General features: G+C 62.2%; 1 protein-coding gene across 5 annotated transcripts in view; it reads left to right on the top strand.

Moving 5' to 3' along the window:
- RAI1 (retinoic acid induced 1) overlaps positions 1-26,295 on the top strand; it is a 107,572-nt gene that overhangs the window by 28,784 nt on the left and 52,493 nt on the right. For 2 of the 5 annotated variants that reach the window (XM_036837599.1, XM_036837594.1), the window contains exon 2: positions 6,585-6,722. The exons of 1 other annotated variant lie outside the window; for it this stretch is intronic. The gene's annotated coding sequence lies outside the window, so the exon portion shown is untranslated. Of the gene's footprint in view, positions 1-4,858; positions 4,875-5,369; positions 5,385-6,584; positions 6,723-26,295 lie in introns of those variants that run through there. 2 more of the 5 variants (XM_036837596.1, XM_036837595.1) reach the window with 2 other exon arrangements.

The following is a 26,295-nucleotide window of genomic DNA, read 5'->3' as shown; positions in this document are numbered from 1 at the left end:
CCAGGACCTTTCCAGAGAATGCGGAGCGGGAGAGGCACCGGGAGACCCCTGCCCACCCTCTCCTCCAGGCTCCCTTCTTCCCTCCACTCTGCTCCCATCTCTCACCCTCCTTCCTTCCCCCCTGCCCTCTGTCCTTCATCTGCACTTCCCGTCCGTCCATCTGTCTTCCTTCCCTCTTCTTTTCCCCCCACTGATCCGCTCTCCGAATCCGGGGACTTGCAGTCTCCAAGCTCAGGGACAGAATCCAGCATCTTCAGGTGCGCTGGGACGCTGAGAGAGGAAGGTGATGGCGGGGGCAGGGCGATGGGGCTGCACTGGCCTGGATCCCCCAGCAGAGGGAGGCTTCGGAGGCTACTGGCAGGGTGAGTGTGTGAGAGAGAGAAAGTTTGGGACCTCCAGGCCAGGTCCCACACCCAGGGAAGAGGGTCCCCTAGCAGGTGGGTGTGCCTTATCTGAGTACGAAGTTATGTGACCTCATCTGGTGGCCTCCCACCAGTCTAGAAAGGAAGGATGGACAGACAGATGGCAGAGATCAGAGGTCGTACAGATCAAAGGCAGGGGGAAGAAGGACTGGTCTTGGCCTGACATTCAGCAGGCACGGTGAGCGGGCCCCAGCGCAGGCAGCCCCAGGGCCACAGGCCAGCCCCGGGCAGGAGAGATGGGCGCCACACAGCCCTGCTCCTGCCCTGACTCTGGCAGAACCTAAATGGGGAGACCCCACACCTCCCTGCAACCTCTCCTGCCGGCCCCTGGGATGCGGGGGAGATGAACAGACTGAAAATGTGCCCCAAACTTAAGGGGACTTGGGTATTTATACTCCTGATCCCCTCCCCCGCCCCCAGCAAAAACGTCAAGTTCTTTGCCCTGAGTCCACATCGTGGCCCAGCTCCCAGGACGTGCTGGGTGTGAGAGGGTTTGGGGAGAAAAAGGAGGCGGGTGGGAGCCGTTTGCTGTCCACGTTGGCCCACGAGGGCAGGGTGCGGGTCTGCCTTGTTCTCTGCTGTCTCCCCGGCGCCCTGACAACACCTGGCACCCGGTGGGCACTCCAGAAACGTTGGGTCAAGGAGCGATCCGTGGGGCGGGCTTGCCTGCTGGTCTGTGAGGTGGACAGGAGCCACGGGGAGGGAGGTACACGGGCCTCGGCTGCTGACCTGGACCCACAGGTGCATAAGAAGGGGAAACTGAGGCTCGGAGTGGACGCAACTTGTCAGGTCACCGGAGCTGACCCAGGCGGGCACGGCTCCTGGCACATCTGCTAACAGTGGAGGCATCTGAGCTGACAGAGTGGGCGTGAAGGTCACAGACCTGTCACAGGGGCAGGAGGATTGCCCTCCCGCTGGGGGAGCCCGCCCCACGCGCCCACCTGGCTGCCCGCAGCGGCTAATCCTGTCAGCCCCGCCTCCAAAATAAACCCAGAACTGGACACCCTCTCGGCTCTCCCTGGTCCCCGTCCTGGCCAGGCCACCTCCCTGGCCTCCCTGCTCCTGCCCTGGCCTCACCCCTGTGAGGACCCGTGGAGGTGCCTGGCCTCCTTGGCTCAGAGAGCTGCAGGGACACCTCATCTCGTGCCCCGTGAGAGCTGCAGGCCTTACAGACGGGCACAAGGGCCCGTGGGTGGCTCCTGTCCCTTCTCTGTCCCTGTTTCCTCCCACGTGCCCCATTGCACCTCCACTCTGGCCGCCGGCCTCTGGGCCTCCTCCGCCCTTGCCGTCCCCTCTGTCTGCACAGCTCTACCCCCGGTAGCTGCCTGCCTCACCGCCTTCGTGTTTCAGGTCTGTTCTCACCTGTTTCAAGTGCCAGTTCCCTGGCCAGCGACAGGAAAACAGCATCCCTGCCCCGGGTACTCCCGGCCCCCTCCCCAGCTTCATTTATTTGTCACAGCACACCTCCCCTAAATGTCACAGACCACGGAACTCGCTCACTCATGCAGTTTCTTGACAGTGTCCCGACGAGGAAGAAGGGGAGCTTTGTCTTGTTCCTTGTTCTGAATCCTCACGTGCAGGATTGAGTTACTGGAACATAGAACGGTCCTGGAACATAGTAGGTGCTCAGTAAATATGGGCCAAGCAGTTGGGTGACGGTGGGCCAGTCAGCCATCTGGACCTCAGGGACCCTGTCTCTGAAATGGGGAGGGTGGCTGAGATGAGGGAAAGATGGAAACTTGAAATTGCTGGTGCACCTCTGACCCCAGGCCTGCACCCCTGCAGGCCAGATACCTGGTGCTGCGTCCTCTCCTCGGCGAGCTGCAGCCCCCCTGAGGCCAGGAGGCCTGGGGGTCACCAGAGCAGGGCTGAGCTTGAACAAGACTTCTGGGTCTCGGTAGCACCCGCCTGGCCTGGTGTCTGGAGTGCACGTGCCTTTTCTCCGCCTCTCGTGCCCACCAGGGTGGCGCCTGGCTCGCCCCTTCCCTGATGGCCTGTCAGTGAGCCCAACATCTGGCAGCCCCGCTGACCGCGTTGCCCGCCTGGGGTCCCTGTTTATTATTTCACCCAGGACAGCATTTGGACACAGGCTTTGCAGGAAGGCGGCTTTGCAGACAGTGCTGGGCGAGTGAAGGGCCGCCAGTCCAAGCCCTGGCTCTCTGACTGCAGCCACGCCTCCCCAGGAAGCAGCGGCCCTTTGAGACCGTGAACACCCCACCCTGGCCCACGGGACTCTCCCGCCAGCCACGCAAGGGCATCCCCTCTCCCCGCCGAGCCTGGTGCAGGACTCAGGTGGTGGGCCACGGACTCAGACCCCTGGCCGGAGCAGGGAGCTAGCCAGCCAGGCGGCCTCCCCTCAGTGTGGACAGAAGACCCGCCGTGTGCTGGGCACGGCCGCCACAGTCCCATGAACCCTGCTAGTAGGGTCTGATGGGACAGGCAAGGGGCTGGGGGCTGTGCAGACCTAAGCCTGAATCTTGATGCTGTCACTTCATTCATTCCTTTGCTAAGTGCATACTGAGTGCCTGCTCTGGAAACCTACAGTCAGGTGGGGATCAGCTTGTCCTGCTGTGTGTTCTTGACAAGTCCTCTGATGGCTCTGAGCCTGGCTTCTCTCAGAGACTGGCAGATCCCTTCCATGAGGGGCTGTCCTCACCACCTTCCATGATGACACTGGTGGGAGGACCCTGGCCAGGTAGGGGGTCTCTGTCCTTTTTGGCAGGTGTGAATCTGGACCCTCAGCCCACGCCCTCATCCTCCTTTGGGATGAGCCATGGCTCACCATCTCATTCCTCCAGGTTCTTAGGACGCGTGCTCGGAATCCAGAATCCATGAAGGGCCCTAGAGTGACCTTGGATGAGTCATACCATCTGTCCTTGCCCCGCTGTTTTCTATCCCCTCCCATTGTTCTCCAGAGGGGCCCTGGGTTCAAAGAGAAAGCCCCGGGCTGGGTCAGGCTCACTCACTCAGTCACCAAATAACTTACTGAATGTGTGCCAAGCACCATTCCAGGCACGGAGGATACACCAGTGAGCAAACAAAAATTCCTACAAAATACATATGTCAGTGAACTGTATGGTACATTAGAAGGTGGGGAAGAGCATTGCAGGCAGAAGGACCAGCAAGTGCAAAGGCCCTGAGGTGAGAATGTGCCTGGTGAATTCAAGGAACCGCAAGGAGACAGTGGTGAGGGGCAGGGGGAGCTGACCGTGTGGGAGCTTTGGCCGCTGTGAGGACGTTTTCTTCTGCTCACTCTGCAACCAGGAAGGGGAGGGAGCCTGTGCTTGCCCCCCAGGGGAAGGGGGCATCCACTACCATCCTCATTCTCCCCCCCTGCCACGTAGCCCGTGGGTGGCTGGAGGAGGTGGCTGAGTCAGAATGTGGCAGGGACGGTCTGAGGCTGTGGGTCAGGTGGCACTGAGGCTGGGTCGGGGGTCCCAGCAGGGATTGGGACTCTCTTGTCTAATGGTGCACACAGTGGGCCTCTCCTGGCTCGCTGAGCGGCCTCAGGACTGAGTGACCCTGGTTCCCAGGCCAGATAATCGAAGATGGCGATTAAGCAGTCTGCATTTTAGAGATGGGGGGGTGGGGCTAGAGCCCAGAGCGGGGAGAGGCTGCTCAGGGCCTGCTGGTGGGATCAGGTGCCTGCAGTTGGCATCTCTGTTTTTGGTGCGTCCTTCCCAGGTGAGTCTGGGGTCAGCCTCGAGGGTCCATTTCTGGGAGCAAAAAGGGCCGCTCTGTGCCCTAGGCGGCGGCACTCAGGACTGGGCAGGCTGTAAGATGTTTCAGGCCAGTGGCTCCCAAGCCTGGCTGTGAGATGCTGATTCCCAGGCAGAGGGAACAGCCTATGAAGAGGCTCTGGGCACTTGGGTTGATGAGGTCTGGGCTAGAGCCCAGGAACCTGTTTTTTTCGTCCCCAGTTGACACCTTACAAATGGCAGGTTTGGGAGGGACTGTTCTGGTCACTGGGGTTCTAATGGCCCCTGTGCCACCAGGACCTGGGGGCAGAGCAATCCTTCATAAACCCCCTCTCGAATGCCCCCATCCCCAGCCCAGAGAAGGCTGGGCTGAGGAGGCCCTCCAGCAGTGGTGTGATGTGCTACTGGCCACTGCCCTCACCAGGTCTCAGGGAAGGCCAGGGAGGGCGGGGAGAAGGCAGGGGTGGGTGTAGGATGTATGAATCTGTTAGTGGGGGGGTTAGTAGGCGGGGACAGGGGTCCCCCTGAATCACTGAAAAGCAAAGCCCGAGTGTGACAGGTCGTGGGGTGCACTCCTCCCTCCTGCCAGACAGAGAGGGGACTGAGGGAAGGCAAGGTGCCGGCCGAGGAGAATGGCACGGACAGACTGGCGAGCAGGAGAAAGTGGAGAGAGCCAGCTCTGACGCATCAGGGTGATCCCTGGCGCGATAATCGGGCGGACGGACGATAGGCCGGACACGTGTATGGATAGAAGGTGGGTGGATGGAGAGAGGATGGATGAATGAATGAATGGCTGCGTGGGCGGTGCGCTGCCGGGCGAGGGGCGGGCTGCCGAGCGCTCAATCACGGCCCCGGGGCGCGGCGCTCGCCTGCTACGCTCACCCCCGCCCCCCACCTTGGCCCCGCCCGGGGCGCGTAGTTCCGCGTCCCTGGGGCTCTGGGGCCGCTCCGGCGGCGGCCCCGGGACTGGAGCGAGGAGGGGCCCCCCCCTCGGCCGCGGGGGAACCGGAGGTACGGTCCCGCCTCGAGGCCCCAGCCCCGCTCTTCTTTGTCTGGGCCTGGTCCTCCGCCGTCTCCGGACCGCGACCCGCCCCTGCGGGCAGCCCTCGCCGCGCGCTTCTGGGCTGCTCCCGGATCTCCGAGCCTTGGGTCCCCGCTAACCCCCAGCCCGTAGGCGTCTTCTCGGCCCGGTAGGGTCCTCCAAACCCGGTGCCTCTAGGACCGCGGGGCTGGCCAGGGCCAGGATTTCCAAGCTGCGTCTCTGGTGCGGACGGGGGTGTGGGGTGGGGGCGGGATGCGGGCCCCCGGGTCTCCGCCTTCTCTCCTCCGCCACCACTCGTCTCGCTTCGCCCCGACCCCAGCGCGGCCTGTTCGTGCCTCAAGCGCCTCTTCTGCGGCGGTGCGGTCCCCGACGCCACGCGGACCCCCACCACCCCCTCACAAGCCAGGCATCGGCCCCGCACGCAGAACACTGCCCCGCCAGCCCCACACAAGGCCGCCTGCGGGCGCACCCCCGCCCTGCACGGGTCCACCACCCCTACAACCGCAGCCCCACGCAAACAAGCCCCCACGGAGACACGACACCCCTGAGACACACTCGGGCCCACGCAGACACAAGCCCATAAACACACAACCTCACGCAGACACGGCCCACACAGGCGCAGTCCCGCAACCCTCGATAAACAATCGCACACAAACAACCCCACGCAGGCACCGTATCACTCCGTGCCCCTGAGACCCAGAAGCACATTCACAAGCTCGCCGCAGGCCCCCAAGCCCCGTGATATTCACACGGAAGACAGACCAGAAACACACAGCCACACTGATACACACACGGGCCCAAGCGCGCAGCCAGGAGCTCATCCACGGGCTCGTAAGTCACTGGGAAAATATTAAAGCGTTCCCTCCCTCCGCTTCCATGTCTGACGCGCGCGCGCGCGCGCGCACGCGCGCACGAAGACACTCACCCCCCCCATACGCCCCACCCCCCCGCCCGGTCTCTAAGCGCCTCGGAGCCTCCTAGCTGTTGACCCCGAGCCCCTGCGGTGAGAGCCGCGGGAGCGTCTCCCCGGCGCCCCCTCCTCCCGCTCCCTTCACCAGCTCCCGCTCCTCCCCCGCCTCCTCCTTCCCTGCCCCCTCCGCCTCCTCCCCTCCCCCGCGTCTGGGGCGCGGGCTGCGCGCAGCCAAGCCCCCTCATCGCGCGCCCCTCCCCGCGCGCGCCCCGCGCCCGCATCGCGCTCGCCGAGTGGATGCGGCCACTGGGCTGTCTCTACCTCCTGCCCCCGGTGGCCCGTGAATAATGGCTACTGAGGGCGCTCGCAGGGTCTGCTGAGAAGGAAACGCGGGGCGCTAGAGGCGCGGCGCGCGCGGGAGCGCGAGGGAGAAAGGAGCGAGCCCCGGGCCGCCGCGAGCGGCGGGCGGAGAGAAAGGAACCGTGCGAGCGCTCACATTTTTTTCTCCCAAGGATCTCATCCGGCCGCCGCGTTCTGGAAGAAACGAGGGGAGAGCGCGCGCGAGCTGAGGAGGAGGAGAGGCGGCGCGGGGAAGGGAGGCGGCGAGACGCGCAGCGCCGGCGCCCGGGAGACCCAGGAGGAACCCGCAGGTATTGTTGGCGGCGGAGCTTTGTGTCTTCGGGGGGCCGATCCGGGCGCGAGGGCTCCCGGGGCTGCCGGCGGGGGTCGCCGCCAGCCCCCGGCACCCCTCCCGCCGCGCCGCGATCTTGGCTAGAGTTGCAGATCTGCCTGTTTGGGGTTTTCCACACCGGTTGAGGAAATCGGTCTCAGAAGGAATTTCTTTTTTCTTTTTTTTGGCCGCAGTTTGGTTGTGCTGGGGATTCCTCTCTCCCCTTTTCTCCACCATACATAGGTGAGGGGTCTTGGCGACAGTGCCACTGGCCTAAGGCTGGGGTCTGAGATGGCGGGGCTGGTGGCCGCGGACGGGAGGGGAGGGACGCGGGGAAGGAAAGAGTTTGCTCAAGTTCGCAATCTGCGCCCGGGAACTGGTCAGGCGGGGAGGGGTGTCTGCGCGCCCCGTCCTGCTCCGGGCCACCGGTGGGAAACTTCCCGAGAGCGCAGCCTCCCGGGGGACTCGGCGCCCCCGACGCCTCGGGCGCTTCCTCCGGCCGCCGCGGCCCCTCCTCGCAGCCCGCGAGCGCGGAGGTCGCACTCTCCCCGCCCCCGCCTTCCTCCTCCCCCGGCGGCTTCCGGATCTGGACAGAGAGAGAGGAGCTGCTCTAAACACTTCCCCTGGAGACCCCTCCCCACTGGCCGCGATAGCTCCCCTGCCCTGCACCGCCGCCTCGCGCGCGCCCCAGCGGCCAGGTTGACAATGAAACCTCGCGCCTGTGCGGTTGCGGGGGGAGGCGGGGGGGGGGGGGTCGAAGCTCGGTCTCTCCCGGGGGCTGCTGACCCCGGCCGGGGAAAGGGGGAGGGGGACTCCTTAGGGGGAGGGGCTTGTTTGGGTTAGAGATGTTGACGTAGGATGGGTCGGGCGGGGTGGGGTGCGCAGTGGAGGCCCGAGGCTTGGGTTCGGGGCCCGGGTCGTGGGTTCCAGCCTCTCTCGGGCTTGGTGATTGGCTGGTGACTCCAGGCACGTCGAGGCCCCCCCCCCAGCCTCCTCCCCTCCTGTACAATGCGGGCTTCAGATCCCGAGGGTGATGTGTGTGTGTGTGACAGAGTGTGTGTCTCCTGCGATCCACAGCAGACGGTGCTCCTTGACCCGGAGATCCGGACCCTCGCCCCTCCCCTAGGGGCTGGGGGAGGGGAGAAGAGGGGTGGGAACTTCTCCTTTCCCGCCTGGGCCCTGCGAAGGGAGCGCTGGCCCGGAGAATTTCTGGGGACCGCAGTCCTGAAGGGGGGCTCGGCTCAAAGTGGCGGCTGCAGGGTCAGCTAAGCGCTCGGATTCCTTTGCTCCTTGGGGTGGGAGGGGAGGGGTGAAAGGGGTCGGGGCTAGTTGGAATGGGAGCGGGGGTGAAGGAGAGTCCGTGGAAATCTGCCTTCGTTGGGTTCCAGGCAGCGGCGCAGGGCGCTAAGGGGGGCTCTCCCCTTTTTCTCCCGAGGGTTGGGCCCAGCAACCCGGTCAGGTGAAGGAAATCCTTCTACTTAAGGAGGGGTTCCTGCGGGAGGGGGGCAGCTGTTCTGTGGCTCCGTCCAGGCGTGGGAAGAGTTAACCCTCCCGGGAAACCTGTCAGCCCCAACCCCGCAGGCTGCAGTGTGGACCTTTGATGTGCTGTGCTCCCACCTGGTGGGGTGGTGGGACCCTGGGGAGGTGGGAATCTGAGCCCAGAGAAGGTGCCCGCAGCCAGATAGCAGCTGTGTGGCCTCAAGGGAAAAGGGGTTATGCGTACTGCCTTGGGGCTATTGCCGTGGACGTGGGGTGGACGCGTTCCCCCAGTCCCCATTCCCCGCCGTTAAGCGTGGGTTTCTGACCCATAGGCTAGACTGTGAGGCCCTGGCAGCTGAGGGCAGGCCTGCCGAGGCTGCAGGAAGGCAGGACCTGGCAGGATGGATTTCTGCTCACCCGAGGGCCAGATACAGCACAGGCCCCTGGTGTAGATCCTGGGGGGTGGGGGGGGCGCATCTTCCCTCCCCCACTGGTTTCCCTTTCCTGTAAGTGAGAGCCCAGCCTGGCCATGATGAGCAGTGGGCTTTGGCTGATGGACACAGGGGTGAATGCATCTGTAATGAATGAATGAATAGATGAATGGTAGGGGAAAGTTTCTGAATTGGAGGCATTCGGTCCTTGTTTTTTGTTTAAATGATGTTTTCAATGTATATATTTTAAAATATGGTTAATAGAAAAATGTGAAAAATAGAGAAAAATAAAACAGGTTACAGACAGCCTCGGTGGGCTGTGACAGTGTTAATATCTTGTTGTCTTTCTCCACAGTCTTCTTGACTTGGTGGTTGGTTTGTTTTTTAGAGACTTGTCGGCATTCTCTATGTTCAGACGTATATCCTGCTCTCTTCGTTGGCGCTAACGGGAGCCTTTTCCTGTTTTGTAACCAACTCTTCATAAACACCGCAGTTAATGTCTTCAGGCTTTTCCAATTGGGTGGATGCACCACCGTTTACTTAATATTCCCCTTTTGTTCCACGTTCTGGATGCCCCTGATGAATGAGGTAGTGGATTTATTTGTGTGGAGAGCTTTTTTTGACGTTTAGAATGATTTCCTCAAAATGACGCTGCTCGCACCTGCAGCGGGAGAAATGGGCTCCTCGTTTTTTTCCTGATAAGTGGAGCACTCTTCTCCTTCCTCCCCACTATCTAGAACCTTCTCTCAGAGCCGAAAGAGCCTTGGCAATGAATCACCTGTCTGACCTCCTTCCTTTGACGGAGGAGGAAACGTGAGCCCAGAGAGGGAAGTGAATTCCAAGGTCACACAGCAGCCGCTGGGCCTTGTAGCAGCCAAGAATGGGCTACTGATCTGCCTTTTGGTTTCCGCATCTGGGAAGAGTCCCTAGGGGTCTTTTAGGCTGACCTTGGCCATTTCACAGATGGGGGCACGGAGGCCACAAGAGAGGAGAAGCACCTGGCTGGCCTATCGTGTTGGCAGCTGGAGCACCAGACAGCCTCCTCAGCCGTGTGTGTCATGCACACTGGCTGTGGCCACGATGTCCACGGCACCTGGGGCCACCCAAGGTACCAGCCTGCCATTGGCCAGCCGTGGATTCCCTATTGCCCCTCCACACGGCTCCCCCTTCCTCCTTGCCATCCCATTTTCCAGGAGGAAAAGCTGAGGATCCAAAGCAGGTGCAGAGAGACGGTGGGACTGCAGATGTCAGAGGACCCCAGTGGTCATGCCCCTTCCCCCAGGCCTCCGTTTACCTGTCTGGAGACCTAGCTCTGGGTCTTTTCAGTGGCTGGGAGTGGGTATTGGCACAGACAGCCACTGCGGGGCAGTGGGGAAGGACCAGCGACATCTCACCCACTCCCTCTGGCTCAGCTTGACCCCAGGAGGCCCCTGGGGAGGAAAGGGAAAGAGGGAGGGGAAGGAGGAGAGAGGGAAGGAAGGATGGGAGCAAAGGCGCACGGAGAAAAAGAAAGGGATTAGAAAGGGGGTAGAGGCAGAAAATGGGGAAGGAAAGGACCTGTTTAAAGTGAAAAAAGGAGAGAGGAAGCCCCCGGCCCCCAGCCTCACTGGGCACCCAGAGGAGCGGCTGGGGGCATGGCTCCCAGTGCGGGCGGGGGCGGGGCTGGCCACAGCTGCATGGCCCGGAAAGGCTGGACCTTGGGGTGGGCTCGCTCAGGGCAGGGTGGAACAGCTGTTCAGGGGGCTCTGGGGATTGGGAGGATCCAGACCAGGTGGGCGGCAGGGAGGCAAGACCTGGGTGGTGGCTTCTCTGTTCGTGGGTCCCTGTGGGGCCGGTGGCAGGGCACCCTCAGGTCAGAGGTCAGGGCCGGGGTGCATGCGGGGGCGAGGCGATTGTGGCTCGGACTCCCCACTGCAGGACAGGGGCCTTCTGTCCCCCCTCTGCGCAGCCCTCCCATGAGTGTGGGTATTTGGGCCTTTCTGTGGTGTCTCTGGGCTTGGACGCCTTCCCGTGTGCCTGCATGTGCATATGTCTGTGTGTCTGATCCTGTTTGTGTATTCTCGGGGGTCGGCGTGTCTGCCAGCCTGGGTGTGTGTGCCCATGTCTGTGTGCCTCGGGCCGTTTGTACACTCTTGGGCATGTGTGCGTGCGTGCATACCTGTGCGTGTGTGTGAATCTGTGTGTGTCCCCATGTGTACTGTGTCTGTGGGCCCCTGATCCCATTCGTGCATTTCCAGGGGGAGAGCATGCCCTGGAGCTTGGGCACGTGCGTGTTTATCTGTGTGTGAGCACACACTTTCCTCCTAGTGGCCCCAGGAGGGATCCAGGCACCAGGCTTTTGTGCTGCTTTCAAGGTTGCGGCTGGGGGGGTGAAGGGGGACGGCCTTCGACTGGGAGGGGTAGGTGGGGGGAGGCAAAAGAAAATCTTAAAAGACCGTCTTCCCTCTGGTCTCCAAGGAGATCAGCCTGTGAAATGATCTGCACGTTAATTAAAAACGATTATATCCTGATTGAGCCATTCCTGCTCACATCCCCCAGCCAGGGAGAGGATGGGGCTGAGGCCAGAGATGCAGGATGGGGCGGGGTTCCACTGCAGGGCAGGGCCAGCTCAAGACCCGGCCCCCAGAGTGGAGCGGACCTGGGGCAGGTGGTGAGGTGTTGGGGGTATGTGCCCACGGTAGATTTGAGCTTCTCCTTTGAGTTTTGAAGACACCCCACTCCCAGGTGTGTTCTCTGAGGTCCAAACAGCTCCATCCAGGAGGTGGAGGTTGAGAGCCGCCCTCCCTTGAGCGTGGGCATTTGGGCATTTCTGTGCTGTGCCTTCGTGCTTGGGTGTGTGCCTGGGTGTCGGGCTGGCAGCCGCCAGCCCCCATAGATACCCACTCACGTGCCGGGCGCTGGGCCTGTTCGCACAGATCCTGCGAGTCAGCGTTTGTGGTTCCAGTTTTATAGAGAATCGGCATGCTTGAGGTCACGGAGTCAGAGGCTGGGGACCCAGTCCTCTGATCCCGAGGCCCAGACCCCCTTTCTAGCTCCCACCTGCCCCCAGACTCCCACGATGAGGGCTTCTCCCTCTGCAGGACCCCTGGGAAGCTGGAGTGCCCAAGGGCAAGCCTTGTCATCCCCACAGCACTCCTGAGGTTGTTCGGTTCTGAGGTCCGAGCTGCATGGGGTGTAGGGCTGTGGTGTCCATTCATGTGGGGAGCAGCTCCGGGCTGAATCGTGCTGTCTTCACCAGCCTGGGTAGGGCCTGCTCCCCTCCCTCCCCCGTGGGACCCGCTGGCCACGGAGTACCCACGCTCCTGGGTCCATTGCCACCAAGACCTTTCTGGAGAAGTCTGGGCCAGGTCACGCTCTGCCTGGCCTGGTTGTCTGGCCCCCAGTCAGCCCCGTAAGCCCTGCAGTCATGGAACAAGTAGCCATAATAACAAGAAGCCAGGAGACCCCCAGCCTGCCTCCCAGAATCAGGTGTTGTCGTGGTCTGTAGCTGGGAGGTGCTCGGGCGAACCGAGTCACCTCCCATTTGCGGGGACCCGACTGTCCAGAAGGTGGCCCGAGGCCCTGCCCCTTGCGCTGCGCGCGCTCGGCACCGGCCACGAGCGTGGGCCTCTCATGCTTCCTCCAGCCTCAGTTTCCCCTTTGTGCTGTGGGGAGCATAGCTTTTTCCTGACTGGACTGTCGGGAAGGTAAGGAAAACCAGGTCAAGTTTGTTCAAGCGCCGGGTTGCATCCGGACGCACAGAGAGGCTCGTTAAGCGTTTGCCTGCGCGTCTGTCCAGCGAGGGCACCTGTGCGTTGCCGCGGCGGGGGCCCTGGGTTTGCTGGCTTCTGGGACGGACATGCGCTGTTACTCCTTCAGTGCTTCTGGGGGACAGTCTGGGGTTGAGGTGGCTGTCGTCTCGGTAGGAGCCTCCAGGGGACTAAGAAGTTCACTGGGCCCACCTGAAACTCCATTATCAAAGGTGGAGTGTCTGGAAAAAGGCAGGGGATGTTCCTGCTGGACCAGGTCCCACATTCTTAGGGGGAGCTTGACCCAGGGGAGGGTTCTGGGGCTAGAAATGGTGTCATGAGGAGCTAGAGGCGTCGATGGGACCAGAAAGGTCCTCTATCCATTCCCAAGGGCAGCGCTGGGAGAGAGAGGGGCAGATGTTGGCTTCTCCCACAGAAAGCCCTTCGCGCTGAAGCAGGCAGAGACCCTGCCCGCCCGGGCCTGCAGGGTGCCACCTTCCAGGACCACCTTGACCCACGCGGTATCGGCCTTCTTGCCTTTCCCAGGGCCGGAGATGCGTCCTCTCTCCTCCCACAGTGTCCTGCTTACACAAAGGCATGTGGCTCAGGAGGAGTGACCCGGCATGAGCTCTTGTCTGCACAGCGCAGGGGCCTCCAACCTGCAGGCCCCGCAGGGCCAGCAGGCAAATCTACCGAGGGTAGGGGGGCCGCTTGGTCCTCATGGGGGGCAGCAGCTCAGCTCTGCCGGGTGGCATTTGGGGATGCGGCCCAGGTGCCGTTACCCACCTTCTTAGGAACTGGTACTCAGGTGTTTACGTGACATCTTCTGGTTAGGGTATGTTGTCACCTAATCCGGCAACTCACCTGTGGCCAGACCGAGACCCCAGGCCGCAGTTTGCAGCCTCCTGGCTAAATGGCTGTTCCTCAGGGGTCACTGTAGCCACCCTCTGTGTCCAGCCTTGAACCTCAGTCTGCCAGCCTCATGCGCGTCCGCACCGTCCCCGGCCCTGTTCGCCGTCTTGGAGGTGAGGCTGTGGGAGCAGAGGGCACGCCCGGGGCTGCCGGGACCCACCCGAGCGCCAGCCTGCCCCGTCCCCCTGTGTGCACAGCCGGGCGGGGCGGGCATCTGATGGGCACCGGGGTCATAGGTCACGCTCAGCTCCTTCAGACGTTTGCTGACAGCACCCTGTCCCTGTCCCAGGGGAGTCAGGGTGGGCCTCCCAGGGGAAGAAGGGCATGGGCACACCTTAGACAGCAAGCCTGGAGGCGGGAGAGAACCTGCAGGGCTCTGGAGGTCAGACGGTGGGAGCAGGAGAGGCAGAGGCAGGGCTGGAGGCTGAATGGAGTCTGGGCCTTGACTGCTGTGAAGGCAGCGGGAAAGGAAGGGTGCTCCGGGCGGGGAGTGTGGCTGGAGCAAAGGCTTGGAGGTGGGAGCACTGGGGCTGACGAGGGACAAGTGGCAGGACCAGCAGAGGACCCGGTGGGGCAGCGTGACCCTGCAGGGCCTGAGTTTGCTCCCTGAGAACGCCCGCCTCCTCTGATTGTAACCGGTGGCACGTGGAGTGGACAGAACTCAGACCTGGGGCGCCACTCCAGGGCGAGGCAGGGGCCTGCGGGGCCTGCAGCTGAGCCCAGCCCCCAGCCAGAGGGATTATGACATCTTGGCTGGGGAGGGCGAGGGCGGGCCTCGGGGACCAGTAATGAAAGCCCAGCAGATTGTAATTCCCCAAAAGAAAGCTCAGCATGGAGAGGAAGGACACCCAGGGAGGGCAGGAGGAGGGGCGGTGGGGATGGCAGGGGGCAGAGGACTGGTACCTGGAGTCCTACTGTTCAGAGCAACCTCTCTGCAAGACCTCCTGCTGCTGGGCCCCCGAGCACTTATTTCCTGTCTTCAAACTCCCTGTGAAGGAAAGTCTCCTGTTGTCCCCATTTTACAGATGGAAAAACTGAGGCTTGGAGGAGTCAGGCACCTGTGGGTCAAGGTCCTCGGGGACAGTAAGACGCTCGGCTGGGGTGACCCAGGGCGGGCGGTGTCCCAGGCAGGGCAGGCCTTCCCACACCACCCCTCTGTCTGGGGAGGGGGCAAGGGGAGCTGGCGTCGTGGCTCGCATTGCGGTGACTGGGGGAGGTCGGCCACGCGGGGCATCACCTGCTGTGACACGAGGCCGGGGTGGCCCCTCCCAGGTGTCTCCGCACCTGCCCAGGGCTCTGGTTATCTTGGGGTTTCTTGTAGCCTGAGCAGTGGGGATGGCCAATAGGACAGACCCTGACGGTGAAGGGAGCTGACCTTTGGGACTTTCTCCTCCTTCCCCGCCCCATCCCACAGGTCCCTCCGAGCCTCTCGCATTGGGGGCTTCGGCCGTCACCTCCATCTGACAGAAGAGCACCCGAGCCATCTCCTAGAGACTTAAAACACTTTCTGCAGTCCTGCTCTCTCCCACTCCCCCACTTCACTCGGGGGAGAAGTTTCTGTCGTGTCTGCCCTTGGCTCCCTTGTCTGAGCAGACCACCCTCCCAGGAGGGGCCAGAGACTGGGCTGCAGACCTCAGACCAGAGGTTGTCCACTGATGATGCCTTCGGATGGGCGCTGTGTGTCCCGCACAGGGTTTAAAAAATAATACCAGATTTCACATAAAATTCCCACTTTTTGCTTCTCTTACAACTGGCAGGTCCTAGCACCGCAGGCAGAGCTGGGATGGGGCTGCCCACCGCCTGGGCCCTTGCAGTCCCTGTTCAGTCCAGTCCCACCCCCACCCCCCAGCTTACGCCTGAGTTCCCATCCCGGCGCCCCAGCTTCTGCTGATCTTGGGCAGATTACATCTTTGACGCTCATCTGTAAAATGTCACAACTGAGGAACCGATTCAAACTGGGTCTTGAAGGTGTTCCCAGAAATTCTCCAGCCAAAAGTAAATAAAATAAAAGGAAGGAGGGGGCTGCGTGGGGAAGAGAAGAGGTGGGAAGGGGCCCGGGGTGCCTGGGGAGCATTGCCGAGCTCTCCTGCCCTCACTCCTGCTTGGGCAGCACCTGGATGCTGCCCCCAGCCGGGCTCTGCTGGTTCCACGTGTGACCGTGACCGTGACTGCTCGGTCCAGCCTCACATCCACCCTCCCGGCCTCTCTGATCGAGGGAAGAGGGTGCAGAGGTGAGGGACTGCCGGGTGCCACCCAGTCCAACACCCGTTCTCATCTCAGATACTGTAAAATCGGCCGCTTTTTCCTGTGCATTTAAAAAAACGCTTTCAGTTAATATGTGGGGAGGATTTTGATGTTCTCGCACATAACCTTTTGCTGAAGCGACAGCGTGCAATGAAAGGGTCCCGGGAGAGTTGGTGTAATTTGGGCTGTGAGGGACGGAGAATACCAATGCAGACGCCTCCAGAAAGTCTGCGGCCCCGGAGCTGGGAGCCTGGGGGACCCCCCACCCGCCGTCCCACGCGAGGCCTCGCCCCCTGCTCTCCATCCTGGCCCCCCAGACCACGGTCCATTCAGATTCGGGATTGACTATTTGGTTTTTCTCTCTCATGTTCTTTGAGTGGGGACGTGAGTTCCCAGAGGGGGAGGTCTCCATGGAGAGAGGGTGACTCTCCAGGACGGCAGGGATTGAGGGGGACAGATGTGGAAGCCCCCTTTCTGGGCAGGAGCTGGCCAGTGGGGTGGCAGACAAAGGCGCCCACGCTGAGGGAAATTGAAGGGCACCTTGAAGGTGTGTCGTGTCTGCCCTTGGCCCCAAAGGATCAGAAAAGGGGGCTCGGGAGGTTCCAGTTAATTGAGGCTGAGTCTAAATCGGGAGGCCTAATAAATGGTAATTATCCTCCCGTGGGAGCAGACCAGAGCTAACCGATGCCACCAGGAGCGGAGACCGTGGATCGGGCCCCCTTCCCCTCCTGCCCACCTGGAGGCTCTAAGAACGGCCGCCCCGAGGTCTGAGGGACAGACCTGGTGCGGACGGGCCACCTCCTCCCTTCCCGGCTGCAGGTCCAGGGCCTGGAGGTGTACTGCGTGCCTGCCTGTGTGTCTGCACGTGAGGACACACGCGTGCACGTGCTGGCACGCCCGCCCTCCACCCAGGTGTCTCCAGGCCCCTTCCTGCACAACAGCTGACCCCTTACCTCTCCCCGCTGTCGGGGGACAGGGAGGGGGGCATCTCCTTGTGAAGTCTCGGTGGGACACAGGCTTCGCAACTCCAGACAGCGGTGCCGCCGGGCCATGTGGGCAGAGGTGACTTTGTGGAGTTTCAGTTCCACCCAGAGAGGAACTTTCTGTCCTTTAAAGTGGCCCAGAAGCAGCGGGGCTGCTCCGAAGCCCCATCCTAGTAGGTATGCGAGCAGGTCAAGAACGCGCACCCTCATCTCTCTTGTGGTCCCTTCTGAGCCCAGAGTCCCGGGCCGTGAATTTCCCCCGGTGACACCCAGCAGTTACTGAGGCCGCCCTGTCTGGTTGGAGGGCCCTGGCAGCGGCCTTCTGCCCCTCGGGGTCCCCAGACCTGCCCAGAGAGGCGGGTGGGGACGTGTGTTCTGTGCGCTTGCCCGGGTGGGGCCGCGGTGCCGAGATGGACATGATGCTGCGTGTGTGTGTGTGGTTCTGAGGGGTGGGAGGGGGTGCTGTGAGTGCGGGCGCCTGGGCCAGCGGACGCGTTTGCGGTGGGGCGGGGGGTGCCAAGGCCCCGCCCACCCTTCCTGGGCCAGACCTTCCCACCCGGGCCCCTCACTGCCCCTGCCCCCCGGGTCAGACCCGGGAGGGTCCGTGCTCCCCGCTTCCAGGGACCTCGACACCTGCCAGCCCACCTCTTACTTTATCCTTGCTCCTGGGATGTGAGCAGGCCCTGCAGGTGGCCGAGAGATCCCGGGAGATCCTGAAGGAAGTAGGCTCCTGAGTTTCTGCGGCATCTGGGCCAGAGGGGGAGACGCTTGTGGACACGCCGTGAGCGTCTCCAGACGCAGACGGAATATTTCCAGCGATGGAGTGTTTTTAGAAATGAGACGTGGCGTCTCTGGAGACAGGATGAGGACGTTTCTAGAGACGATGCAAAGTTTTTCTGGAGGAGGGGCCTGAAGGTGGAAGGTGAAATGGGGGCATTTTTGGAAATAGAGGGCATTTTCTGGGGTGAAGATGAGGCCTTTCTGGATTCCAAACATTGTTAGAGGTGAAACATCTCTGGAAATGGACTATTTCTAGAGACAAACTGTGGTACTTCTGGAAATGTGGAATGTTTTTGAAGATGATGCTGGAGTATTTCTGGACATAAAATAGGGCACTTCTGGATCTGAGGTATTTTGGAAGCTGAAATGAAACATCTCTGGAGATGGGGTGTGATATTTCTGGAAATGGAGCCTTTTTAGAGAGCACTGGCATTTCTGGAGATGGGTTATATTTGAAGACGAGAAAGGATATTTCTGGAAATAAGATGGAACATTTCTGGAGATGGAACATTCTGGATTAAACAGAGGATTTCTGGAGAGGAAATGGGTCATTCTCAGAGCAGGGACGTGTCTGGAGAGGGAGTTTTCTGGAGATGAGGGTGGCGTAGTTAAGAAGGCTGGTTGTGAATGCTTCTTGAGGAGTAGGTGGCGGATGGCCTTGGGGCCCAGGAACAACCCCACCTGAGACCCTTGCGTTGTGGGGTGGGCCCAAGGCCTAGAGAGGAGGTTCCTGCCTAGGCCCACCCCTCCCCGACGGGGGCCAGAGCCTTCTGGTCCTGCCCTCGGGGTCCCCAGCCCCAGCCTGTGGGACCCTCGCCCCAGCCTCTGGGCAGCCTCTGGGCTCACTGCAGGAACAGGCAGAGGCTGAATGGTTAATTCCCTTGGGGCAGCTTCCCGGGAGCCGTCTGAGGCTTGCTCCCCAGCCCCTCTGCCAGGAGCTCCCACCCTTTCTCAAGCCCCCCAGCACCCCCTACTTTTGCGCAGCCCTGAGGTTGGTCTCGGTTCAGCAGAAGGGTTGCAGGGTTCAAGGCCCAAAGTGTGGGAAGGCCAGGTCCCTGCTCGGGCCCAGGCTGACCTCGGGGTCCCGGGCCACCTCCCCCCACTCCAGGGAAGCAGATTTTGAGGACTGTCACCATTTGAGCTCCCCGGGAGCCCCGGAGTAATTATTTCTCGTCCTTAATTGAAATTTCAGCCTCAGTGATCCTGCCCTGGGAGCGCGGGGCCGGCAGAGACCCCGCACCTGGCGGGGTGGGAGAGGGCAGGGAGCCCCCCACCCCAGAAGGAGGGAGCTAAGGGGGCACCCCACGCCCCGGATGCTGGCGGTGGGCATGGGCTGGAGGGCTGCGGTTCAGGCAGTTGTGGGGACACTGCAGTTAAGAGATGGACCGTTCACCCCTCACGGTTTGGGGAAAGGTCGAGAGCTGGTGGGGGGCTGGCCTGAAGCGGGTGTGGATCCGGGGCAGCCTGTGTTGGGGGCTCCTCAGCCAGGGTACCAGGGGGGCGGGGGGAGGGTGGGCGGCCGGGGGCTGTGGCTCAGGCTGAGGCGACCGTGGCCGTGGGCCCAGTTCCTGGTTCAGGGCCCGGTGAGGCGCTGGCCGGGTGGGCTGGGCTGGGCTGGGCTGGGCAGGGGGGCGGGGTGGGCAGCGGGGGCTGAGCAGCCTGTTTTCCCAGCTGCGGTCAGCTGGGCGGAGCGTCCGGTGGGCTGGGTCACCGCACACACACACACACTCGCTCACTCTCCCCCTCTCTCTGCCTGGGTGGTCCCTGCCGCCCCTTGGGGCCTGGGGACCTGTCTGCTGGAGGGGACAGAGGACCCCAGGGGCAGCAGGAAATGGGGAGAAGGGTGGGCTCCAGCCGGCCTCCTCAGGCTGGGGGCGGGAGTGGCTCTGAGGTCCGGGGATGCAGGCGGGCCCTGGGGGTCTCAGTCTTCCCCATCTGGGAAGTGGGGTTTGTGGGTGTTCTCAGGTGGGGCTGTTAGCGTGCCGGGTTGGTGCTAGGGGTGTTTTCCTGGCACCCAGAAACGCCTGTGTGGGGGGCCCTGCACCCGGGGCGCAGGCTATGACAAGGGACAGCGGGGCCGTCCAGGGCGAGGGTGGAGGGTGCTGTGCCCTCCACGCACCCTGGAAAACCATTAGGGTGAGAACTGCACTCGGCAAGGCTCACTGGAGCCCTGGCTCTAGGAGCGCACAGCCCACCTTTGGTGGCAGGTGGGTGGGCTATGGCTGCCCTCCAAGGGTGAGGGGCCAGAGATGGACGGGAAGGGACAGGCCAGCCCTGGGCGCCGGGGGAGCGAAGAAGGGGGTGTTTTCGGGGCGGGGATGCGGGTGCAGACAGAATCAGGCAGCAGGGGGCGGGGCCTGTGGCCCCTCCACCTGCAGAGCTGGGCGGGTGCGCTTGCCCTGTCTCAGCCCCAGACCGTCCTACGCCTGCCCCCTCCCCTGACCTCCAGCCACCCCCCACCGGCCTCCCCTTGCTTGGGGATTTTGAGGCTTAAGCCACCACCTGCCCTGAGCTGGGCCCCATCCTCCCTTGGGTGGGGGGCCTGGAGCCCCAGAGGCTGCGTGTGGGGTGGGTCCCAGGCGCCAGCCCAGCCAGCCCGTCTGCTGCTGAGCTGACCTCCTCACCTTGGGCCCAGACAGGGCAGCGCCTCCCCCGAGCTGGCGGGGCTGACTCACCTCCCCACCGAGGGGGAAGGGAGCCTCCTGACGCTGCAGCCTCCCCCCCTCACCCCCACCCCCCCGCAGGGATTCGCAGGCCAGGCTGAATCCCCTTCTAAGCACGTGGCCCGGGGGCCAGGCATCAGTGCTCCAGAGCACATGGGGGTCGCTCATCTACGCGGGCCAGGCCCCATGCTGCAGGCTCAGGTTTGGTGCCCTCCTAGAGCCTTGGGACCTCCACATTGCGGGGAGTGGTGCACACACGGAATGCAGATCTTTGGCACCTGGGCCAGGGCCCCTGCCTGCCCCTAGCTGCTGCCATGGCCTCCTTTTGGGAGAACCCTGGCCAGGGATCCCAGCTCCTCTTCCACCCAGAGAAACCCTGGGTACCAGGGTCAGGGACATGCCCTCTTCCTCTGAAACCTCCCAGAGGCTCTGCTCTGGACCCTGCACAGCCACCCCTGGGGAACTGGTGTCACTGTCCCTCCTGTTTCTTTCCACACTCCCTCCCCCTCCATGGGAATGTGGCTCCTCCCATCAGCCCAAGAGCTGGCCAGGTTGGGGGAGAGACCTGACATTGTGCCAGGGGCTTCCTATGGTTGTCATGAAAGGCCAGCAAGCCAGGCGCAGAGAGCGAAAGAATTTGCCCCAGGCCACGGGGCCATGTGGTCACTAGGCTGGGATTCGACCGGACTCTGCTGACCAGAGCCCTTTTGGCAGTGCTTCCCTGGACCACGCGTCTCAGGCAAGAGGTCCAGGCGGCGCAGACCTGTGGGACACTGCTGCTGCTTTTCGAGTTCCTTTCTGACCCCTACCCTGGCGGGCCCTGGGACAAACCCCCGTCTTGGTTTTCCCCAGAACAAAGCGGTTCTGCTAGACATGCCACAGCAGAGGCTTCAGTCAGAGCAGGTGGAAGGGGTCTCCATCTGCCTTTTGTTACTCAAGGAGGGAGTGAGGGGATGGATTTGCCCTTGAACAAGGAACAGAGTGGGGAGGGGTGGGGATGAGTGGGGAGGGGTGGGGACGAGTGGGGAGGGGTGGGGACGTGTGGGGAGGGGTGGGGAGGGGTGGGGAGGGGGCCGGGGGCAGACATACCTGAGACAGACACCCCGCCCCCTACTCCCACCCCCGTTGGCACCCCGAGAGCGTGGTCTCCATTTTTGCATTCAGCACACACGCCTGCGCACACACGCGCGCTCACACACACACACACACGCACACAGGCGCACACGCGCGTGCGCGAGCTCTCACATGCGCACGCACACGCGCTCACACACACGTCACTCCCAGCTTCCTCCACCCCGCTCTGAGGTTCCCTGTAAACCAGGGAGGTAACCTCTGACCGGCAGAGAAAAAAGAAAAGGAAAGAGGAAGGGAGATTAGTGGAAGAAAACCCGATCCTGGAGTTCCCTACTTCCCAGCTCTAAAGACTCATGGGGCGGCGCGGCCACCTTCCTGTGCGGGAGGACCATCCCCCGGGCCCCTCCATTGCCCCATTAATAAGAGTTCTGCGGCAGAAAGGGAAGAATCAAGGACTTTTCAGTAAGAGAGAACTCCCTGGGTGGCTTTTTGTGTGGCAGCGAGGGACGGTCGGTCCTCTCCTCTCCTCGCCTCTGCCCTGGCTTCCTTCTGTCTGGAGCTGCCACTCCCGGGTCTCCAGATGGACGAGCTCCTTTCTCAGGAGCCCAGTCCTTTATTGTTCCTGCCTTTCCCTCCAGACACCCTCAGCTTAGCAGAGGCCACGGGCGCCTTTGCATCTCAGGAAAGCAAGAGAATCCCCGAGATAATTCTCAAAAGGCTGACACCTGGGGAGTGGGGCTCCTGCCCTGTGCCAGGGGCCAGAGGCGAGCCCCCCCGCGCCCAGGTGCTGGACCTGCGGGGCCCCGGCCAAGCTGTGGAAGGGGTGGGACTGGAGGGAGGGTGGGCCCAGGGGAGGTGATGGTGGGAAAGGAGGCAGACAAGCAAATCTGTCTCATTAGACGCTGCATATCTTAGGAAAGCACGTTTCAGCTCTTCTAGCTTTTGGCAAGCTGGCCCCAGCCTTTAATTTTCTAATAAAAAGGAATTACGTTTGCTGAAAAGGCAGTAACCAGCTCATGCCCGTGTCTCTCCCAGAGACCGAAGTTCCGTCTTGGGCGCCTGCCGGCTTGGGGGTGGGGGGTGGGCTCCCGTGGCCGCAGGTGACGCCGTACAGGGGCCAAGGGGCGGGGATGCAGGGGGCACACGGCAGGGGGCAGGCAGGGGCCTGTGCACCCCAGCCCGGCCCCAGGCCACAGCACCAGGCCTACCACAGAGGCCCGGAGACTCAACGGCAGACACGTGATAAATATCTGAATGAATCAGTGAATGAATGAATGAATGGCTGCTTACTGCCAAGGCCTGGGGTAGCTGGCAGGCAGCTCGGAGGGTCAGGTCTTTGCCTTGTGAATTAATGCCTGTGCGCACACGTGCTCCCCAGTCTGAAGTCGCCTACCCGGGAGGGCCTGCCAGGCCCACAACCCCCCACCCCGGGCACCGATTCACTGGCAACTTTGCCAAAAGTCATATCCTTAAAAAAAATAATAACATGCATTCATTGTTTAAAAAAAAAAAAAAGACAAAACAGAAGTGTGTGAACTCAGAAGTTCATGTTCCCACAGCTCCAGGCCCAAGCCGCTGCCACCCCCCGCCCGCCGACCCCGGGTCACGGTGGGGGGGGGCCCACCCTCCCGTCACCGGGAATTCTGTGCGTTTCTCATGCCTCTGGGGTTATACTCCATGGGACCCTTCCGCACGCACTGTTCTGCAGGCCCGCGTGCCCCTCCAGTGTCCCCTGCCTACCACGTGAACGGCTTTTCTGCTGTTAACAAATTCCTTCATTCCAGTCTGTTTTATTATTTATTATTATTATTATTATTATTTTTGGCCTCGCTGCTCAGCTTGTGGGATCTCAGTTCCCCAACCAGGGATTGAACCCGGGCCCTCAGCAATGAAAGTGCAGAGTCCTAACCACGGGACTGCCAGGGAATTCCCCCAGTCTGGGTTTTAAACAAGGTCATATAGGCAGAACACTTGATAAATGGTAGCCTTTGTGATTTGGAAGGAATCTGTACTCAGTTCCATTGCCGAGACATTTCTTGTGTCCCTTCTGTGTGCCAGGGCCCCCGCCGACGACAAGGCCCCCGAGCAGCGTCCAGGGGCCCAGCTGCCCCCCACCCCTTGCAGTCCATCACCGCTGGCGCCCAGGCACCCGCAGCCTGGTTTATGGCACCGGAAGTGCTAGGGCAGGTGGGCGGCACATCTCACACTCAGCATTCTCTCTGGGGCTGCCCCGCATCCCGCTCCGGGCGCCAGGCTGCTCCTCTTCGGCTGGCAGACTTGGGAGCAGCCTGGGGCTCGTCTGGTCTGGCCCTTGGGCAGAGACACAGAAAAGCCCAGCACACCGTCCCTGAGCTTGGCCTGCCTGAACCGCAGTTCCCGGGGCGGCCCTCAGGTGCTGCTGACGCCAGCCAGGGCCCCGTCCGCTCGGGAGCGCCCCGGCTGGGCAGCAGGGCAGCCAGCGGGCTCGGGGTGGGGAGGGGAGATGCGAGTGGGAACGGGCGGTGGGACCAGTTACCCGTGTCCCCTGCACAGTTCTGGGCACACGGGGCCTAAGAGGTGGCTCACCCACGTGAGTGACCGCGCAGAGGGGGGCATTTGGACACGCCCACTGTGGGGTCCCACGTGCTGCCCACACCCGCCCCTCCTTCTCACTGAACCAGCTTGGCTGGGGGAGACCCCGGGGCCGTCGCACACACACCCCTTCATTGAGCACCTACTGTGTGTGGAACCCTCATCCTGCTGGGGAGACTGGCTGGGGCCGGAAGGGCGCCGCCTGTAGGTGGTGGGGAGGTGTCACGAGGAAGGGCCTGCTGGGAGACAGGTCGGGGCATTGTGGGGCTCAGGAAGGGCCCATGGGTCTCCTCGGGCGCGTGCAGACTTCAGAAGTGCAGAGGGGAGGAAGCACGGAGGGCACCTGGACCCGGAGCCGGTTTGGGACCCGTGGCCCCTGGGTCCCCGCGGTTCTGCCGGGTCAGGCCCTCTGCGAGCAGCCCCTGGGAGGACAGGTGGGCGGCCTCGGGCCCTGCTCTGTTCTGAGCGACAGGAGCCACGATGGCCTGAGCGGGCCAAGCTCCAGTCCCCTGTGGGTGGGAGCCGACCTCCAGCACAGCTGTGGGCGGACGGGTGGCCGGGGGCGTGGAGGCCTGGCCTCCATCCCAGGCCCCACTGCCCGGCCCCCATCCCGGGCGGGATGCCCCCTGCCAGCACCTGTCACATCTCATGGCAGACAGCAGTGGGCGATGACCGAGCGCCAGGTGCCCCGCTGGTGCCCCTGCCCCCGCCCGCCACCCTCTGCTGCTCCCCAGAAAGACAGACCTTGGCACAAAGCGGGGGAGGGAGAGGACGCGGCCCATGGCCCATCTGGGAGCCGACGTTATTTTCCGATCCAAGGAAACATCTGTTCCTGCTTCTCCTTTCAGAGCAGGGCGGGCAGCAGCCCCAGGACCGGGAGCCCCGCCCTGCACTGGGCAGGGAGGTGGGGACCTGGGCTGAGCCCGGAGCCCCTGTTCTCTGCCCTACTCCCCCCGCCCCACTACCGCCTGTTCTGTCTCTCCAGGGACTCCTGGCCAGGTGCTCGCGCGTCACGCCCCCCCCCCCGCCCCCCGCCAGAAGATGCCCGAGGCTGTCACTGCCGACCCCCAGGTACAGGGGCTCCTGGGGCAAACATGGTAGCCTCCCCTGGAGTGCCATATGTGTTTACTGAGGGACCCCCCTCCGCTATTTCTCACACACAGGAGCCGTGTTTTTGAAAGATACGGCTGCCAAACAAGCTGCATTTATTACATAATGATTAATTCATTGCCCCCATTTCTTATTAATCAAAGACATCCATAACTGCCTCCCCGAGCTTTGGGTCGGGGGGATAGCCGGCGGGGCTGTGAGCTGACAGCCTTCTGGCCCAGAGCAGGGCCCTGCTGGATTTGTGTCAGCGTGGCCTCGTTTAGGATAAATGCGTAGTACCCCTGAGCTTTCTAGAAGAAATGGAGACAGCTCGGGGACCCCCACCCACTGCTTCCCTAAGTTCCTGGGGCCACCTGGGATTTTTTTTTTTTTTTTAATTATTTATTTTTGGCTGTGTTGGGTCTTCGTTTCTGTGCGAGGGCTTTCTCTAGTTGCGGCGAGTGGGGGCCACTCTTCATCGCAGTGCGCGGGCCTCTCACTGTCGCGGCCTCTCTTGTTGCGGAGCACAGGCTCCAGACGCGCAGGCTCAGTAGTTGTGGCTCACGGGCCCAGTTGCTCCGTGGCATGTGGGATCTTCCCAGACCAGGGCTCGAACCCGTGTCCCCTGCATTGGCAGGCAGATTCTCAACCACTGCGCCACCAGGGAAGCCCCATCTGGGATGTTTTATCACCCCTTCTCCAGCCAGCCCTGAGCTCAGGCTGGCCACTTGGCACTTGGCCACCGGCTGACCGGCAGCATGGCGGAGGATGAGGGAGTGGAGCGGGCCCGTCCCCATCCCTGGGAGCTGCCATCAGTGGCTGCCTGGGGAGGAGAGTGGGGGCCTGGGCCGAGGTCAGGACTGCTCCGAGCAGAGATGGACGGCAGCCGACAGAGGACTGCCTGGCAGGCTGGTCCCGAGCATGGAGGCTGAGAATCCTGGGGTCCAGGGGCATCTGAGATGCCTGTCCTCTCACCTACTAGGGGCCAGACAGAGGAGGAGGCTGAGGTTGGGCCTGTGCCATTCACCCCTTCTTTGAGCTTCTTTGTCTGACACTGACTGTGGGGCCTGGCACCCACCAGGAAAGTCACAGTCATTGCTGTCCTGTGTGGTGCCATGCCAGGGGTTGCCCAGGGAGGGAGGGACCAACAAGAAGGCACTTAAGCCAAACCAGGGGGTGTGGTCAGGGAAGGCTTCCCGGAGGAGGTGCTGCTGCAAGTTGGTTGGTGTTTTTTGAGGTGGGGGGGCTACTTTTTAAATAACTACTTCGTGCTGTTTGCCATCAGATGCTTTTCACAGACGCTGTCGTGTTTAATTTGCACCAACAATCCTGTGAGGTAAGAAATAGCTTCCACATGTTCTCAATGAGTAAGCTACGGCTTGGAGGGGAAGTTGCTTGGCCACCTCACTCAGCCAGGTTTAGAACTCCAAGGGGTTCTTAAAAAGATGATAGAAAAGATGTAAGGGGATGGGAGGTGAGTCTGGCACGCCTGGCGGAAGAAACAGTGGCTGCAGAAGCATGGCAGTGGGAGCAGCTGTGGCGCAGAGGTGGGCTGGGGTCTGGAGGAGCCTTGATGCTCGCAGCAGACAGCTAGGGAGC

The sequence above is a fragment of the Balaenoptera musculus genome, chromosome 20 (assembly GCF_009873245.2).
Source record: "Balaenoptera musculus isolate JJ_BM4_2016_0621 chromosome 20, mBalMus1.pri.v3, whole genome shotgun sequence".
Taxonomy (NCBI): Eukaryota; Metazoa; Chordata; class Mammalia; order Artiodactyla; family Balaenopteridae; genus Balaenoptera; species Balaenoptera musculus.
This window is presented reverse-complemented; position numbering and strand designations above follow the sequence as displayed.